Source organism: Hesperophylax consimilis, chromosome 14, assembly GCF_061612785.1.
Source record: "Hesperophylax consimilis isolate HC1 chromosome 14, BYU_Hcon_1.0, whole genome shotgun sequence".
NCBI lineage: Eukaryota > Metazoa > Arthropoda > Insecta > Trichoptera > Limnephilidae > Hesperophylax > Hesperophylax consimilis.
The window spans coordinates 2,466,473-2,485,421 of NC_142849.1; the positions used below are offsets into that span (position 1 = coordinate 2,466,473).

The 18,949-nt window shown below is 32.8% G+C and overlaps 1 protein-coding gene and 1 non-coding gene across 8 annotated transcripts in view; one reads left to right on the forward strand and one right to left on the reverse strand.

Moving 5' to 3' along the window:
- Nucleotides 1–18,949, reverse strand: part of LOC149417772 (angiotensin-converting enzyme-like) — a 444,505-nt gene that overhangs the window by 246,633 nt on the left and 178,923 nt on the right. Inside the window, exon 2 of one of the 7 annotated variants that reach the window (XM_089639418.1) lies at nt 3,986–4,032. The exons of the other annotated variants lie outside the window; for them this stretch is intronic. The gene's annotated coding sequence lies outside the window, so the exon portion shown is untranslated. The remainder of the gene's footprint in view (nt 1–3,985; nt 4,033–18,949) is intronic. 7 annotated transcript variants of the gene reach the window in all.
- TRNAF-GAA (transfer RNA phenylalanine (anticodon GAA)) lies at nt 14,865–14,937 on the forward strand. The gene has a single exon. It is a non-coding gene; the product is annotated as a tRNA-Phe (tRNA).

Below are 18,949 nucleotides of genomic sequence, written 5' to 3' on the forward strand. Positions count from 1 at the left end.
CGAGCACCACAGAATTTCGTTGAGTAATTTTGGTGTAAATATTTAAGCTAAAATTTATTTTGAATTGAGCTTTTAATTTTTAAGCATTGTGGAATTATAAATACATCTGTTTGAATTCAATTTTGTTTTCTTGGATGCATTAATAAATAAATGTAAGAATGAATGAATGAAATGGAATCTTGGAAGTAAAAATGAACACACTGCGAGATATCGGATCGAGCTGAAACTTGGCAGATGGACTCGTTGTCAATGACAGTACATTCTGTCAACTTAGGCACTCACGCACACATACACATTTCTCTGAAATTTGATTACGGTAAATGCACGAAATAAAGGTCGGTCCTACCCAATTGCGATTTGGCTCAGTTGTTAGCGCGGTTGATTCCGGACCCTGGGGAAGAAGGTTCAATCCTCAGTTAAACCAACAACAAAAAAATTGATGTTGGCTACTAGACGGCCCAAGTCACTCACGCACACACGCACACCCACACGCATTTCTCTGAAATTGGATGATATTGTAAAAATTTACAGCACTTTATATAAGAAATAAATCTCGGTACCATCCAGTGAGGATTTGGCTAAAATGATAGCGCGGTTCACTCATTTAGTCAATTTCTGGGGAGGAAGGTTCAATCCTCAGTAAAAAAATAAAAATATATGGTGGTAAAAAGTATCGTGGTCTTGCATGTATACCAGAAGTAAGGTCATATTTTTTCTTATTTCGGGTGAAATATATGAAAAACGTTCAAACATTGAAAATCTTTATCGAATGACATTAAATAAATTTCATTGGCCTTTTATGGCCTAGGTTTTGAATGGGGGTCTGTATGTAGATTTGTGCGAAATGTCTGTGAATACTGAATAGATAATGAAAATATTCTTTCAAATATAATTCCATTTGCGAGGCGGGTATGGATACCTACATTTGGACTTAGCAGGGATGTCCGGATTTGTGGGGTGAGGTTTGTCTAAGTCTCGACGGCGGACTGGCTGAGGCAGACCTTTTGAGGGATGGATTCATACGCCAGTCACTCCTGAACACATCGACTACCAGATTCCTTCCCATTGTTCATATCTTTTTCCTTCCTAGAACCTCTTCTCCCTTCTTTCCTTAAAAAGACCCTCCACACAGCATCCCTAATATGACATAAGCCGTGAGAGAAATTATTTTCCTCAGAACTCATATGTAAATTAAAAAAATGCCGTCAATGTCAATTTGAACGATAACCAACATTGAGTACTGTTTTACACTGACTGACATCGTTTTCGCCATTCCATTTGATTTTGAATTTGTACGGAGACCGAATATCTAAATTTTTGAATTTATGCAAATAATGATCATACTTTTGGTTCACGAAACACGCCCACTTCGCATTTCTGGTGTTCTTTTTCACTATGTGAATATGTTAAAAAATTTAGTCTACGTAAAGTTTATTTTTTAGAGGGATTCTTTTAGAAATTTTAGTGATACTTTATCAGAATTAAATTAAATAAACTCAGTGGAAAGATCAATTTTCTAGGCCTTCCAGAGCAAATTAGACCGTAGGTCCGTCCATTACGCTGGGCCTCAAGTCGAATATTTGTCTACACGATTTCTTCACTTACGTCGCGCGTTGTTAAGATTCCCATTTTATATTGGGAAGGCGATGCACTATGTCGTGTAGTATTTTAAATTGAGCCGTTATCAATAACAACCCTTACGTAGATAGCGATAAGGTTTATATTCCCGCTTAACACCATCCGCCTGTTTTGATTTATGCAAGAAAAAAACATGGCCAAAAAGTGCCTTTTATTTTATTTTGTGGATGTTCAGGCATAAATATTTTTTTTTTCCGATCATTTTATAAATAACTTAATTTGACACATTATACAATAAAATTATAACCGAAAATGGGTACGTAAGTAGGAGATTTTGAACTTTAAAGCAGTTTTCATAGGCCTTATACATTATTTTTTTCTGGGCTTATAAAAAGACCAAATTTTCAAACCAAAAACACATGATTTTGCATTACTACGTATAGCATCGCCTTACCTGTATCAGTTTGTTATTATGATTACATATTTTGTACTTATATTCTTCATAAACACTTGTTAATATATTTTCTACTTAAGTTAAAAGCCCAATGGTCATATAAATAAATACATTACTAAGTTACATCATATCACTATTATATTATGCAGCGCAATACGAAACTTATCCCGTGGTGTGTTTGTTAAGTAGTGTTTGTTCGGTTTCGAGACGATCATCAGGTTTTGCGGTCAAGTTGTGGTCTCATGATACTGAGACATACCTACTTGAAAACTTAACTCCGATAGAGATGCATTCTCCTAACTCGACTAACTGGCAGAAGGACGCTATAAGCCTTCACTGTTTGGACTCGAGTTCACGTACTATTATTACGAGCTTACGTAATAATACTCGTTTACTCAATCAATGTTTTATGTACTTGAAGTTTGAGGGAAAGTAAGCGTGGCTCTATTCTATTGAATTTCTTTTCGGTATGCCCTGAGGAAACTCCTACGGGTCAGAAAGGATGTACACCATAGACTAAATTAGACTAGACACGGCATATTCATTTAAAAATAACCCCAACACAATTTTGGTTTGGTTCACATGCACATTTATGAAAAGGCCCACGCATTGTTTCGCAATGCGAAATGGGCACTGTGCATTGCGTTTTACCTTTTGTTGGTCTATTTTGCTTCTCAGCTATGCTGGGCAAGTTTATTTTTTTAATCACAAAAATAACCGAATTCCAAATATTTAAATTTGAATTATGTCCATATTACAACACCTCTGACAACAAATTCTCCGTGGTTTCGCTTACGAGTTTGAACGCTTGTACAAGGGGTTTAAACAAAGTTGGGTTGTTGAGTTCATCTCCATATTTGTGACGTACGCTACGTGGCGTTATTTTTAAAATGAATTTAACTAGACAGGGCTAATCTAGTATAATACATCAATGATGTACACATTTCTTCGGACTGTTTCGCGGATGGTTTTAAGACTCAGCTATCAGGTTATCTCATTCATCTACAGCATATACTATTGTATCCAAGCCTGCAAGACTAACTTGCCATTGGTCATGCCTGTGGAGAGAGCAATATTGCTATTCAAACGAATCAATTCGGATATCAAAAAATTTACCATCAAATAAGCTGCATTTAAAAGGCATGTTTTGTTTTATGAGGACGGCGGTACACTTGTTCATCCAAATACTAATATTAATACTTACGTAATTATATGGTAGCATGCCGTCATGATATCTTTTCGAAACGAACAGGTGTTCTTGATATATTCTGAATGACTAATTTTTATCAAGAACTTAGCATGATGTTACTTTTTTAACGGGATCATTTTTCTCAGTGTATAGTTGATACTCACTGTTAATATTTTTGTAATGGTCCTTTACATTATTTGAAAACGCACTAAAATGAACAATTTAGATATATTTTAGATCGAAAATCAAAGGAATATCATATGACAACCTGATTTGTGTTTCGAATGAATTCGATACATCATTCCAATTTCCTTGTTAGTTTCCTTTCGAATGCTTCTGCAAAGAAATATTTTGCAGCATGTCAGAACAAAAACATGTACTACTTGTAATAAGCTTCAAGTTTTAAAAATATTTTTTTCTTGTTTTACAGAATAAAAAATAATTGATTTTGAATGCCATTCAGGTAAGAGGTTACTTTTTTCCAGAGAATCCATTTTTAGAATAGGATGTATAAATTCCTTCAATTTCCTTCTTAAAAACTTTCTTGCGGATGTTTTACTATTTGATGTGTAAGAGCTTTTTTTCCAGTATTGTAACAAACAAGACAAAGTAGCACTTTGTTATTTTTTTTACTAGAAAAAGTTATGTTAAGCTCCATACTTGATGGAAATGAAATGAAAGCTGAAAATAATTGCATCGATTCACCGTTCGATTGTATTTTGTGCGGCACCTAAAAATATTTTTAGTTTTTGTGAAAGACTTACCAAGATGTGTATCGATATTCACGAAGTCAAGTTACTGCGAAGCTTACCTGCAAAGGGAGAAAAAAAATTAAAACACGTTACAAAAAACAGATGTGTAAAACACGTGCACGCAACAAACAAATAAAACATTCTCCACAAAGGTAGGCAGATATGATGGAACGTCGTAAAACTGTGTCTTTATCCATATTCAAAACCTCTTTTACATTCGTAAATAAATTTAACCAAAATAGATACAAATATACGATCGTATTTATGTATATTGATAAAAACCACCTCACTAGGCTGAGTCTGTTCGGACTTGGCCGGACTCGATATTTTATTGCATTAATATTACCTATTCAAAGTTTTTAACCTCAATCTGATTCGTTTAGAGCGACTTATCAAATTTTGAAAGAAACATTTGAATCAAATCCATTGTAAAATCCTTTCCTTAAAACTAATAATAAATAACTAAAATAAAAACTAAGATATGAAAATAAAATCTCTTATAACATGCATATCCTCTGCGTACAAAATTCTATAACAAAGTATGAAAGTAATTACCACCTGCTTGACCTGCCAGGTTTTTTAAAATTTTTTTTTTTGATGTCTGCCTCACTAGGATAAACCTGTGTCGAGACAGACGTAATTGACGCATAAATTAATGTTTACATATTTTTTGATACATATAATATTTCATTACATTAAATGACATTGTGAAAATGATAAAAATAATAAATAATAATAATAAATGATAAATTTGTTAATCAGCATCTAGTTGGAGTAGGTACATACTTATGAAGGAATTTTTATAAAATTTTTGATCTTGGATCTGTCTTGGCTGATGATCCAAGACTTGATGTCTGTTTTATATTTCAAAAAAAAAACTGTGGTCCTGTATAATGTTATTATCTATATGTACATAATATAAATAATATGTAAATTTTAAAGCAATATCACGCTCATTGACAAATTGTAGATAACTACATATAGTTTTTAAGATTTTTTCAAATATGAAAGTAATAGAGTGCTGGTACAAACCCTCATGAATGGCACAGCCGCATGAAACTGGCATAGGAAGGATAAAAATAGACTGAATGCTGTAGAAATGAGATGGCTGGCGGATGATATTTATGGTAAAACACGTGATAAATGGGGAGATTCGCAAAGAATAAAGGCTGTTGTAATGAGACTAATGCGTAGGATTAAGAAAGAGACGCTTAGATTGTTTGAACGTGCAGAGCAAATGAATGAAAAGGGGAGTGTAATGAGAATATATGAAGCGAATGTGTAAGTAGTAGAAGAAGTTGGGGACACCCGTGGAAGACATTCTTGTGTCGGGCCATGTCAATAGTATGTATGAATTTGAATGAGGCAAGGAGTGTTTGTCAAGACCGAGTAGTTTAGCCGTACGTCCTCTTAGCCTACCACCCCTATTATCATTATTATTAAGAACTAATTTTGCTTAATTTTTTCATCTCTTTCTGGCGCAGGGTAGGTCTTTTATCCCCAACTCAACACCAACATAATTTCGGATCTCCTCATTTGTAAAATGGTCTTACATAGTTTTAACAAACATTTGCCTCGGCCATCTTAAAATAGATCACCATACAACACACTTCCTTAACTACGACTCATAGGAACACGTTAAGAATCATCTTTGTTAATTGAACAATTAATAAAATTGATGTGGCGGACCCTACAAACACCTATCAATACGCATTAGATACAAATAATCCAATATTTACCACGCATTTTATTTCAGGTTAACTACTTGGTAACAGATAATTATTTTGATTAATAAGTTGAATAATTGGAGAAAATATATTTTTTATTGTTTTGCAATGAAACCGGCATGCGAAATAAGATTATTGCTTTTGGAATGGGCAATTCAAATAAACCAGAGACGCAAATCTACTTAAAAACAGTATGAAATTACAAAAAGTCTTTTACAGAAAGAGATTAATAATACCTATAATGATTTTCCATCAAGGTTTTTCGTAAAGTTTGTCGCATTTCTGTACATTTTCCATTCAGCTTGGAAATTTTAACGAAGACGAGGTAATTTTATCACTCCAAAATTTATTTTTATCGCCATTGCTACTTGTAATTTTAAATTTTATATCTGATGTTTTTGACAGCTTTTGGGAGCGAAAATTTTGGGAAAAGGAATTTGATTTAATTAAAATGATACATTTGCGTTTTGTAGGACAAATGCCGAGGACGTACCTGTCTGTCAAAAACAAGAGATTTGTTTTTACACTTTTTTAATAAAAGCAGACTTTGAATTTGAGCTCAAATATTCACAGCATATTTTTTTTTCATTACTAGACAAGTAACTAATGAAATGGTGTGCAAGTTTTGATTTACTTATTCAAAATGGTTATATTCATAATTTTCTAACTTCGTACAGCGTCCTTGGCGTGATATTTCACACATAAAATAAATACATTTTGTATAATAATTATCAAAAGTATATAAATCTAATATCAGCTTTATGAACCCACTCTACTCGAGTACGCAAATGAACTGTTGAAGATCGTGTTTGTTTTGTACTGAATATTAGTAAATCGGTAATTTCATAGTCTGAAATGTAATTATTGATAATCAAAGTTTAACGGGAAATATTTGGTATTGTTCGACATCTTACCACCAAATAGGATATGCAATGGACAATTTATCTAAAAAAATACTTGCCCGTACCTGCAAAATATTTCAAATTTCCGATAGACCGGCGGTTAATTATTATTTTAGCCGCCATTCGTAAGCACGGAAATTGCATTGATGTAATTTTCATCATTTCTGAAATTTAGTCAATGTTTCTGATAAATTCCCAAATTTTTTGCTGTACATCACATCAAATAATAGTCGTGAATTCCACGCCTATGCAAGTAGTTAAATAATATTGAATGCGCAATTATTAAATAGATATTTGTAGACATTTTAGAAGATTATTTTCTTTTGGGGGCTTTTTTTAAAAAATGATAGAGAAAGGCTGAATTTTTTATTTGAATCCTTTGCATTTAACCACAGACCATCTGCTGACTACTACTTCATTTCCCAATGTTTTTTTATCTTGTTTTAATGTTGCATTTTTCTTGTTCTTTGGTCATTTCGGAAAGCTTTGCTATATCCACTATCAGCGAAAATAATTGTAGTTTTGGGTGTGTTGAAATGTTATAGATAGTTTTAATGTGTAGTTAGAGGTATACTTAATGTGTTTAATGTTGACATGCAGTTAATGTTAAATTGCATCTAATATTGATTTGTATTTAATGTTGAAGAGTAGTTAATGTTGATTTGTATTTAATGTTGAAGTGTATTTAATTTTGAAGTGCAGTTAATATTGAAGTGTTTTTAATGTTGACAAGCAGTCAATGTTGAAGTACATTTGATGTCAAAGTTCATTTAATGTTGAAGTGTATTTAGTCTTGAAGTGTAGTTAATATTGAAGTGTATTTAATGATAAAGTGCATTTAATGTTGAAGTGTATTTAATGCTGAAGTGTAGTTAATGTTGAAGCGTAGTTAACGTTGAAGTGTGGTTAATGTTGAAGCGTAGTTAATGTTGAAGTGTAGTTTATGATGGGTATTTTTAGTTCATGATGTAATGTTGAAGTGTGGTTAACGATGAATTGTAATTAATATTGGAGTGTAATTAATGATGAAGTTTATTTAATGATGAATTGTGATTAATTTTGAAATGTATGTATATTTGAAGGGTATTTACCCAGAAGTATTACCTATGGTCGGACTAATTTCGGGAAACCCTGTTTTACAATTCGTGTTTCTTTTTAAAGGGTTAGCATTCAATACTAAACAAGTGGTCTAAAAATGTGTTTTTTCAGTGAATTGGGACCGCCGCAATTCTATGAATGTATCCATTATTTTTAAGGTTGACCAGGCGACAATATTAACCCACATAGCTCTTTGAGAATTCCTCCTCGTTTTGGACCCAATTACCCAAGGAAGCTGACGTGAGGCGATACACTTAACACTCCACACTAACAGCAAACTAACAACTTGCTTTCCATACATGATCCAACTGGCGCGGTTCCCAAAAAACCTTCTCAAGAAACAAGCACTTCAGAAAGAAAGAATTTATTGTGGTGCTTGATTCAGACAGAGAAAATTTACAAAATTTCAGATTTGGTGATTGTTTTTCAGAAAAAACATATGAGTGTTCAACTTTGAATTAAAAATACCGTTACAACCTGTAACATCCAGAGTCAACGCAACGATTTTCAACTTGCGATGTTAAATCCATTATGACCCATTTGATATATTTTACATGCATATCTCCCAAAAAACATTTCAAGATGACACAGAATTTAAAAAAAAAAAAATAATTAAAATCAAATATAATAATATAATTATTAAGTTCTGGAAGTATTTTTTGGTTTTTGTTATTGTTACAGCTGTTTCGGCTTTGAAGGCCTTTTTTAAACTGTATGCACCATTGTAAAATTTATAATAAATAAAAATGTACCTAAGTGTTCGTTTGTTCAAAATCTTAAATCTCCGAAAGTTCTTGGGTAAAATTCGGTTTATGGGAGTCACTCGAATAACCGAAATTGAACTTGATTTAGACTAATTTAGGGCTGGGGAATCCGAATCTGTAAGAATTAGGTGGGGGTCGGCACTATTAACTGAGTTATAGGGTTTTGAAATTTCGTACGCGATACATAGAAACCATGTTTTATTTATCAATTATGACATAAGAAAATCAAATTAATGACTGTTTAATAGTCTCACATTTCAGAAGTGCCAACCAAAAAATAAAAAGTGTTGCCATATAATAATAATATTTTTTTACAAAATACGTAAGGTTTTTAGTTTGGGTTAGAGTAGGCGGAAGAACATGGGAAAAAGGTATTAGAATTAAATCACAAACCAGTCTATACAAACCTAGCGTAGCCCACAAACTATTTGAAAACTGGGATGTAACTCTAAAGGGGACGCGAGCAGGCGTTATTAAAGGGTCATTTTTTTTATAGAAAATCACAGTTAGGTTAGGTTATATATATATATATATATATATATATATATATATATATATATATTTAATATTTACCAGATTTTAAATAATAAACTACAAATCTGGCAAATGATATTTAATTTTCTGAATTTTCCATGCATTGATATTATTATTATATGGCAACACTTTTTATTTTTTGGTTGGCACTTCTGAAATGTGAGACTATTAAACAGTCATTAATTTGATTTTCTTATGTCATAATTGATAAATAAAACATGGTTTCTATGTATCGCGTACGAAATTTCAAAACCCTATAACGCAGTTAATAGTGCCGACCCCCACCTAATTCTTACAGATTCGGATTCCCCAGCCCTAAATTAGTCTAAATCAAGTTCAATTTTGGTTATTCGAGTGACTCCCATAAACCGAATTTTTTCCAAGTTCTTCACCGATTGCTTTAAAATTTTTACACAACGTTGCATTCGAATACACGTGTGTTTTTATATACCTTTAGTATATAGATGTCATCTGTGACAAATAAATACATGTTTTTTTTTAAAACAGCGCCATCTGTTGGGCGTAAAAGCAAAACGCGCTACTGTATCTCTATCTGAACAGACAAACTGATCCACAGAAACGCGTGGCGAGTTAACAATATTATTTTAAATTTAAATATTTGAAATGCATAAGTGGCAAATGCAAGGAAGCCCTGATGCCCCTCGGCGAAGCAATTAAATCCTGACCCTAATAAAATGATGTTTGTACATAATAAATTTGAGTAGGTTATATTTTATGGCTAGACTATTATGTAAGTATGCCTAATAATTGTGTACCGTTAATAAACGTTGTTTATATTACATTACTTGGTTTATATAAACGAACACGTTAGCCCAACACACTGTGGACATCAGATGACCTAAAAACATCAATTTTAAGACTGTGTTCCACAGAAATGATTTGGAAATACTATTTGAGATTTTAACATTCCAAAGTATTTAGAATTTTGGTTGTAAGAGCTTATTTTAGGTAATTCCCTTTATATTTTGGTACGCATAGTGTGTTTTGTTTTTAAATGGTATTTTGCATTTAAATTCTTCCATTACAAACATGCATTATTGAACAAGTTTTTTTCCAGTAAAGTTGATAAAATAAAATTGAAATATCGCCATTTTATCCAGTTTAAATAGTTTGTTATGTTTTGAGCCTTTTCTAAGGCGTATTATTATAAAATCAGAAATCTTAAAATTGTTGTATTCATTTATTTTTAACATGCAGATACAATTCTGTTTACATCGGCGAAAACTTTCTCACACACACGTGGATCGAATTTCCGGCATCTATCTTTCCTCCCTCGTTTAATCCCATTCTCTTCAAGGCTAGCAATAATATACCTGTTACATAAAGGATTCTGTAACAAAGTGTGTGGAACGTTTTACATGTATTTTATCTATTTCACGGTGATTGGGACATGAACCTAAGAAGCATTAGTGCGGTTTGCAATGAATGACATTGAAGTCAAATCTAGAAGTGAGGGGAAATTGCCTGCTAACCTGGCAATCTTGTACGTCAAATCATTGAAATTTGATTTTTAGTAATATAAAATAACCTATTCTAATTTTATTTTTAAAATTTTAAATCCATTATAACGGCTTATGATTTTTGAGGGTATTTATTTGGGACGTCATTTAAAAAAATATATAGGAAAAGGCATTTTTCATACATCTTCCCCCTTCACCCGCGGCTTCAAATTGTTCTCGAATGGCTCTGTCCAGAGCCTTTAAGGTTCATGGTGTGGCACTCATAGAAGTATTTGCCGTTAGATTTGGGCCATATTACTAACACTGGAATTTTGGAGTCGCTGCGGTTGTCAAACCTGCAAACTAGCCACTGAATCTGGGCAAGATTTCATTATTTGTACAACAGTCCAGAGCTTTCGCCCACCTCTAGACTGACCTACGAAGGATCCGACAATAACGCCATCATTGTTTGATATTGGAGACTGAATTCTTGGAGGATTTGTTCATCAAAGAACATCTTCTTCGATGAACATTTTCTTCAATTCATTCACACGATTCTTCACTCACACGAGCTTTTGGCCATGGTTGACAAAAGTCTCTGGTGTGTAAAAGGTGTTATGTGTGTTGTTTAGGAGTGTAAAAGATGCACCTTGAAAGTTAATGTAATTACCACTGCACATAAGATAATAATATGTTGTATGGAATACACCATTAGGAACAAGTGCACACGTTTCTTCCCGTTTATTCTCCTCACAGCAATGGCACTGAACACATAACGGTTTGCACGATATCGGCGCGGATGAAAACGTAATAAGGTAAGCAAGATAAAAAATCTCGAGCGGATGCGGTTTATATAGTGAGCTATGCGGTTCGAGTTATTGTAATAGACTGACACACAATGTGCACAGAAAGGTGCAGGAATCGAAGTAGGTGGGATAAAGGAACAGCAATATTCTCTCAGTACAGTGGTCGCATGTATGTACATATGTATGCATGTGATGTGTGAATAAATTGATGTATAATGTGTATTGGCGCAACCAGCCTCACTTACTCTGGAAATCAGATTATTTTTGGAAAACCAGCGGGTATAATATTCCTGTCTGCCAGAATGTTCATCTACAACTTCACTTCGAGATCAAACAGTATCACACTATATTATTTCTCTTAAGCAAGCCTTTTTGAAAGACAGAATCAGTTTCAGGATGTTTTTGTTATGAATTTTGGGTGATACTTATTTCATTTTGAACACTAAAATCCAATCCTTCACAGATCGGTTGCGGTAATTTTGTTTTTAATGGAGTTATCGCTCTTTAAATTTGACAACATTAAATGCCACGCTGTTTTGTGGATTATTATTTAAATTATTATTTAATTTTATTGTTAACACCTAATTCTACGATACAAAACCCCTTGACACAACCCCTTGAAAGAACCCCTTGATATAACCCCTTGTCTGGTTCTTGTTTGTAAGAGCTCTTATGTTTTTGTCACACAAAAAAGCCCTTTTCAATATTTTGAATTTCGTTTCAGGCACCTCGTATACGAAGAGAATATAATATGTTTGTAGGTACCTACCTACTAATGGGTAGAGCCTACGACCTACGTAGAAGGACACTTATGAATATCCTTGATAAATATTGCAAGATCCTTCATCCGATGTTCACTCCAGTGTTAAGAGTGTGCGACAATCGAGCTTTATGTCTCGTTTTCTTTATCATTTATCACCCTCCCACTAGAGTACTTTGAAAGACGAATACATCTTCCATTGTTTATTTACAAAGGTATCAGAATAGAAATCGCAAAAGGGTTACGCCTTATCATAATACGAACAGGGGTGTAGTAAGTTAATTGGCCGTACTAAAAGATACGATAAAGGTTTTCCGTTATTTTACTGTTTAACAGGCAATATTTTTTATTTAATTACTAAAGTATTAAAAACCACTAAATTTAATTAAATTGTAGGATGATTTTTTTTGAGTGATTATTTATATATAATATACGCCTAAAACGGCTTTCTTTTTTTTTCAAAAGAATCCTTCCTACTACAGGACAAAAATTAAACTAACAACATAGACCCGAAGAAATAATATCAAACACTAGTATTGCTACCAGGTTTGGCCAAAGATTTTATTTCAGCTAAAAAGAGTCGTGTTAACCTAGAAATTCAATTCTTAAAACGCTGATTTTAGATTTCAGCTGAGTTTAAGTGTCATTTCGAAAATGCAAATGATTGACTAGAATTCAGAAAACGATAAAATACCTACCTACCTACGATATAGAATTTTAACAGACAATTATTGTCGTTGTCAGTTGCAAAAATTTTAACAGAAAAATATTTTAATCGCCATTTTAAAAATAAAGGTTTTATTTTTATTAAATATGACGAACCACAAAGTGATTGCTTTCTACAATAATAAAAGTGGATTGTTTGCATAGCGCCGTTTTTTTTTAAGTCACGTCAACTATTTATTACCAGATCCTAGGATCTATCAAATAAATTATTTACAAACAGATACACAAAAACATGCCTGGCAAGTCACTTGACACGAAATGTATCAAAAATTCAAACAAAGGATAATATTCTTATCTCTAAAATATATTTAACAGTAAATTATGTAGTTTAATTCTGTTAATTTGAAATATGTATTAAATTAAATTTCTTTCAGTTAATCTTGACAAGTAATGTTAGATTTCGTGATTTTTCAAGGGTCTGCTCTTTTTTCCATTTTTCGTAATACCCCGTGATTTTTCACGGGTTTGATCTAGTTTTATAATGGAAACAGGAACTAAGAAATCAATTGAATCAATGTTGAAATAATAATGTATCTTTCTTTCAGTGAATAAAAGTTTCACGTGATCTTCAGATAAGTTAAAAAATAATAAAAGGTTAACACTCGTATAACTTATCTTGCATTAACAAAAGATTCAAAAGTACATAATTTAAAAAAAACTTCGTAACAAAGCTCTACACGAGAATCGCTCTGTGATGTTAAACTTTATTCTGATGAAGGGTTGTCTTGTCGGCAAATTAAGTAAATGCCTTAAAAAAGATAATTAATTAAACGCGGCAGCTTCTTTAAATGCAACCGCGCTCAGATCTGCCCAACTCATCTCTCTTCCGAGCTAATTTCTTAGAGCGCTATTACCCAATGTCTGGTCCATCCGCCAGGCCTGATTACAGCATCAACTGGCATTAATTAATAATAAGAGCCATGGCATCTCGTTCTACGGAAAAATTAGATGGATAAATCATAATCTTTTCGTACTCTGCTCATGTTACTCCTCACTGTCTAGTTCAAATTTGCTTTGTGCTGAAATTTATGTTGCGGAAAAATAACGATTCAGTTCGCAAGATAACCTTCTTTGACGATCTTGGAGCAGAGCAAAAAAAACTCTAAAAGCAGAGCAAAAAACTGTCTCTGGATGTATTAACTTTATGTGTGTTATTTCACACATAATTAAAACATGACATTAAACTCGTAAACATGACAGATACAGACTCCGTTGTTGATTGGTTACGATCCTTGGCTACGATTCTAGAGGTCGCGGGTTAAAATCCCGGCATGCGCAAGTAAATTGTATTTGTTTTGTTGCAGATTTTATGTATTTAAAATAATATATATTAATTTATAAATAAAAATGTTCGTTTGTTCAAAATCTTAAGTCTCCGAATGTTCGTCACCGATTGCTTTGAAATGTTGATACAACGTTGCATTCGAATAAGCGTGTGTTTATATATACCTATTACCTATATTATAAAGATGTCACCTGTGACAGGTAAAAACATGCTTTTTTGAAACAGCGCCATCTGTTGGAGTTAAAATTAAAACGCTCTATTGTTTCTCTATCTGCATAGCCACTGTAACAGGGGTTCAGCTAGTATTATAAAATGTTTGCACGTTCCAGAGTGGCAGATACTTTCAGTATCGCCGTGGTATACTGAAAGTATCTGCCTCTGTCATCTTTGGGGATGCTGTGTAGAAGGTATTGTTATGGAAAGAAATTTCATATCTTTCGTTTACAGCAAGTTATTAAATTTAATATTCAAGGTCGACAGTGAATTTGAAATAGATTCGCTGTTATTGAAAGCAGACGAAAAATTATTTCAGATTATCATTTTAATACTAAAAAATTTAATCTATACCATATATTGTATGGGAAACTAAAAACGTATTATAAAGGTTATAGTCATTTTACTATTATTCGTTTATGTAAAAATTATAATTTAAAAGATTGGAAACCATGACCGGGTTGTTTGGTTGTTTTCCGTTTTATAGATTTTTTCTAATTATACGTGAGAGTCTATGATTGAACTTTTAAATGCATAAATATAGTTATTTATTATTTTTTTGGTAAACTAGTATATACACTAGTATATATTGAATTATTTCGCGGATAAGAGATAAGCCGCCATAGCTCAGTGGTCAGAGCTGTCGACCGAAAATCGAAGGGACACGGGTTCGAGTCCCGTTGGCGTCATGTATCTTTTATCAGGAGATTTTTCAATGTGGATGAGTGTTTCAGGCGAATAATTATTGCTTTAAAATAATTGTTACCCTTTGTGCTATGCATAAATAAAGCTTGGTGTTCTCTCTTTCAAGAACTGTTTACATTATGCGTCTGACTATAATATAGAAAGAGTTTTATGAGAACGTGTTATTTGTCGACATACTCGTATATAGCACTAAGTGACCCGAGTGGTTTTAAATGTGATACTCGTAAGTGTATGTACTTCTCAGAAAAAGCATAAAAATAAATCGTGTTTTTCTGTTTTTGTCCATTTCATATTTTGATGGTGCCCGCTTTGTGATACAGTTTTGTGGCATAAAGCTACTGTTTTAGGGCTTACTGCGGATATAATGCAACAACTATACCGCAGGAAAATACGTGAAGGGCTTTAAGGGCTAAAACGTGACTCGTTGTAAACAACAGTAAAAAAGCACCACTAACTAGAGCCAAGCTTCTAACCAAACGTACCAAGTACTAACCCATGTAGCGCTATAAGCAAGGCTCTCAGAAACCTTCAGGACGAAGTTTTAATTGACATCGTGCTAGAAAAAAATTAAGCTAAATCCATATTTTTTATACAGCCAAATATGATCGTTTAGTTGTATACAGTTAAAATTTTTCATCTAATTTCGGAATATTTTTAATGTACTTTAAATGTGCTTTATATTTCCTCTTTTTAAAGTTGTGGTAAAAACTAAATAATTATCTTTCAGATTTTTGCATTTCAAGTATACTTTAATATTTATGCATTTGAATATATTGATTCCAAACAACCCATATACTCGTATTTTTACTTTATGCGCAAAAACAATGCATTTGAATATATTGTTGTAAAAAACCCATATACTCGTATTTTTACTTTATGCGCAAAAACAATGATATTTAGAAAACACATACCTTCCATTTAGGAAATCTTCAAGAAAACTGTCACTTCATTTTTTTAAATCGTTTAAACAATAAAAAAGCATAAAAAATATTTTGATAATTACCAGAGAAAAATAATAATTGTTTTTATTTACACATTTACAAGGCGCTTACGTTATTAAAAAAACATGGAATCTACAAGTGCCAAAAATTAAATCCACTCTTGCTAAAAAACATGAATCTTAGCTTGCTCCTTCCATTTCAAACATTTTCTTAAAAGAAACACAACATATACCTCAAACCAACAAAAAAATATACATATAAAAACATTAATACGGGGTTAATGAACAAAAATAGAAATTGCATTAACAAGTTACTTGCAAACCGTCCGTGTTAATAAATATCATTTTTGAGTACTTAAATGTAATTTTTACACCGAAATGGTTTCTAATGTGTCACCCATATATTGAATACTCTTTTTCTCTCTCTCTCTCTCTCTCTTTTTTCTTTGTTTCATTTTTTTCTTTCCTTCTTGCATTTTATTTATTATGGGTACATCATTTATGTTAAGCAATTGAGCGTGTTATTATATCATTTATTTTTATTTTTACACCTACACAGACTATTATACTGTTTCTAATGTTTTAAATGCAATTGCTAGCATTTTTCCTAGTTATTTTTATTTTTAAATACAACTTTACTCTTTACATATAATAAGTTTTTATGGGGTACTTTATCTCAATAAGAACTCTCACACTAAAGTTTGTTCAATTTTTTTTTAATATATGTATAGGTAATATTTTATACCTAGGTTATTTGTAGTATTCATTTGTATTTTTTATTAAGCCCTGATTTGTTTAAATAACAAAATATATGTAATGATACTGTTACCCGGCTCAGAACAGATATTGTCTAGTGAGTCGAGTAGCGCATATGATTTTTAAATAACCATTGATGTCAATAAACGACCGGGTTACCGGCAATAAAAATAAAATGCCCGTGCGCATATGATTTTTAAATAACCATTGATGTCAATAAACGACCGGGTTACCGGCAATAAAAATAAAATGCCCGTGCGCATATGATTTTTAAATAACCATTGATGTCAATAAACGACCGGGTTACCGGCAATAAAAATAAAATGCCCGTGCGCATATGATTTTTAAATAACCATTGATGTCAATAAACGACCGGGTTACCGGCAATAAAAATAAAATTCCCGTGCGCAATATGATTTTTAAATAACCATTGATGTCAATAAACGACCGGGTTACCGGCAATACAAATAAAATGCCCGTGGTATCGGTCAATTAAAAAATAAAATGTCGGAAATAACCTAAATTTTCACGGCGGGAATATCAGTTTGCCAAAAGGCGATGTTGCCAGCTCTTTCGCAATCCAGTTAAGGATAGTTTTTATTAGTAAGAACTCAACTCTGTGCTTCCATAGCCTTTATTCAAGCGTAACTAAAATACTGCTAATAGGTAATTACTGATAAATTACTAAAATAATTCATATATTGCACATTCCTCTGCCAAACTTAACTTTTTAAAGAGGAAGAAGAAGAGGACACTAATAAATCTTAACGAATCATGAAACAAAACAAGATACAGAAAATTAATAGGTAACGGCTTCAAATAGGAATTAAACCCACGATCTCTTCCTTACCGGGACAACGTCTCAATCAACTGGTCCATGACTTAAGAATAATTAGGTCCCATTGGCCGACTTGGTTGATCCGTTGTACCGGTAAAACAAGATCCTGGGTTCGATTCCCAGCAAGACCGTTACCATTTCATTTTTTTTTACAATTATGTTGCAAATTTTAAAGGCTGTAATTCTATTATTTTTATTTATTTGGATAACTAATAAATCAAACCATTTAGATAAAAAAGGTTCTCAGTTTCTCCATAAGGGTTTTTCATGTTTCTCTACTTTAATTCCACGCTTAAGTTATAAGTTTGCTATTTTTAACATGTTTAAAATATGTGTCAGCCTTTGTAGTGCAAATGCTTGTATGGTTGATTTTGTTGTACATCCATCATGTAAATAATACGATAGGTTAGCCGCAGCAGGCAAAGCTTAAAGCTTCCCTTGAGTCAAAAGTAGGTCATGCACTCCTCAAGAGTGAACCAGAGTCTCCTAAACCACAACAAATAAACGAATGAAGTTGAACGTGCAACTTGAAGGTTTTATACTCACCCAAGCATAAAACGTAAAAAAGGTGCAAGAAGTGTGTTGAAAACAATATAAGAAAGTAAAGAGATTGAAAGAAGTAAAGGATTCTTATGAAGTTACTTGAATGTTCATATAAGTAGCAATAAGGAATAGTAACCGAGAGATTTCTGTATAAATCGAAAACTTTGTAATTTTTCTTCAATGTGAAAAGTTTCATTCTTTCACCGCAGTTGTCAGTTAGTTTTCTAATTTCATTCAAATATACATGCCACTTCCAGTCAAAGACAATTCAAATAACGTTTCTGTTATACAGGCCTAAACGTTAATAAAAACAAGGTTTACAATGTAATGAATCCATTGAAAAATATCAATATTTGAAGCAATCGAAATTGTACTATGAATAATATAATAAATTTACTTTGGAGAAAATAATTAATTTTTGTTGAAGACATTTTTCAAATTGCTTTTTAGTTTTAATATATGCTCGTATATGTGTATTTTTTTATTAACTCCACACAGGAAACAAAGGAAACTAACTTCCTTCAGGGTCTAAGAGGAGGAAGTTCTGGGATTAAAAAAGGTTTGAGGGATGGGTAAGAACTGAGATCAATGTGATTCATCGCTTCTACTGCGATGCAAGACGGTGGGTCGAGAGAGTCTGGTTTTAGAGGTCAAAATGTCTCCCCCAAGCAGCCTCTCTCGATCTGACACGTCATGTGGCTGGTGGGCAGGCGCAACCTGAACACGCCTCACCCGATGAACCCGGTCACCCCTGCTAAATCAACAAACGCAGCGAACCACTTGGGGTGACCTATAGCAGAATGGTTCCCGGGTTGGTGATACAATATTTTATATGTGTTTTTATTAATCTGAAACCGCACAAGAGTCCTGAATGCTCCCAACCGGCTACACAGAAATTTAACGCAGAATACCACATTAA